Source organism: Chiloscyllium plagiosum, unplaced genomic scaffold (genome assembly GCF_004010195.1).
Source record: "Chiloscyllium plagiosum isolate BGI_BamShark_2017 unplaced genomic scaffold, ASM401019v2 scaf_48592, whole genome shotgun sequence".
Taxonomy (NCBI): domain Eukaryota; kingdom Metazoa; phylum Chordata; class Chondrichthyes; order Orectolobiformes; family Hemiscylliidae; genus Chiloscyllium; species Chiloscyllium plagiosum.
In genome coordinates this window covers 1,023-2,209 of record NW_025192186.1, presented here as the reverse complement: position 1 = coordinate 2,209, position 1,187 = coordinate 1,023, and the positions used below count along the sequence as shown (strand labels likewise).

The 1,187-nt window shown below is 51.2% G+C and overlaps 1 non-coding gene across 1 annotated transcript; it reads right to left on the bottom strand.

Annotated features, from left to right (window-relative positions):
• Positions 1–670: 670 nt before the first annotated feature.
• Positions 671–742, bottom strand: trnam-cau. The gene has a single exon. It is a non-coding gene; the product is annotated as a tRNA-Met (tRNA).
• Between the last annotated feature and the right edge of the window lie 445 nt (positions 743–1,187).

The window sequence follows — 1,187 nt, the reverse complement described above, 5'->3', positions numbered from 1 at the left end:
AAAGTGGGCATCGCTTTCTTTGCTGCGATCGCGCAGCAGTTAACATCTGAGCCCCAAGTGTCCCAGATGAAGAGAATCCGAGTGAAACCTTCACTCACTGAGAGTCATCCCCACGGCCCTGAGCTGAGGGACTGCAGGCATCCAACACGGAAGGGACGGTTAAAAATGAACCAGTTTTGCCCCCTCAGCCTCTCTGTCCCAGAGACAGGCAGTGGGACGGCATAAACACGTAGCACCATTCTCGCGCAGACAGAAGCCGTTCAGCCCATCGAGTCCACGGCGACTGTCTGTCACTTGTCTCTCTCTCTGAGGTTATTCACAATCGGTGGTATCCGTCCTAATAGGAGGGGACGATGTCTGAGTCGTGATGCGGTTTCTGACATGCTTGTCATTCTCGTCTGAACCAGGGTGGCGAATTACTGCAAGGAATGCACGAAACCACAAGGCATGTGTTTGAACTTTACCAGCTGATTGGCATCGCAGAGAACTGGTTTTGCGATTCGGTTCAGAGGAAACCGGCGAAGACCAGAATACCACTGAGACCTCTAAAACCATGCCACCTGATTTGGCGAGTGCATCGATATCCGACATTTTGGTAAATCGATGCAAAGGCAGCTTGCAGAAGAGAGCACCGATCTTAAGGAAAGCAGCTCGAGGAGACATTGAATAATAGCAGAGGATGGTTTCGATCCATCGATCTCTGGGTTATGGGCCCAGCACGCTCCCGCTGCGCCACTCTGCTGCCGCACGCGGCGCCCTTTCCACAGAACACTTCAGGTTTCCGTCTGGCACGCGGCAGGCACGTTCGAGCCTGATGTCAAAGACCTCCACTGCTGTCGTGTAATATGCTGTTTCGCGGACGTATGGAGGCTGTGTAAATATAAACTTCTTTCTAAATTCCCACATTCTGTTGGTCGTACTGTGATTTCACACTGAATCACAACATGTGTCACAGCGCAGACGGTGGCCATGCGGCCCACCTTCGCTCTGCTGGTTCTACACTGAAGTAAACGTGTGTCTCTATTCGTTTCATTCTCTCGCCTTCTCAGCGTCAATCTGCACATCTGAACGTGACCACCGAATTCCCTTTTGTGTCCATTGAATCTTCCTCTTTGTCAGTGTCAGACAGGGACTTACTGACCCTAACCAGTCCCTGTACGAAAACGTTCTTCCTAGTGTCACTTTTA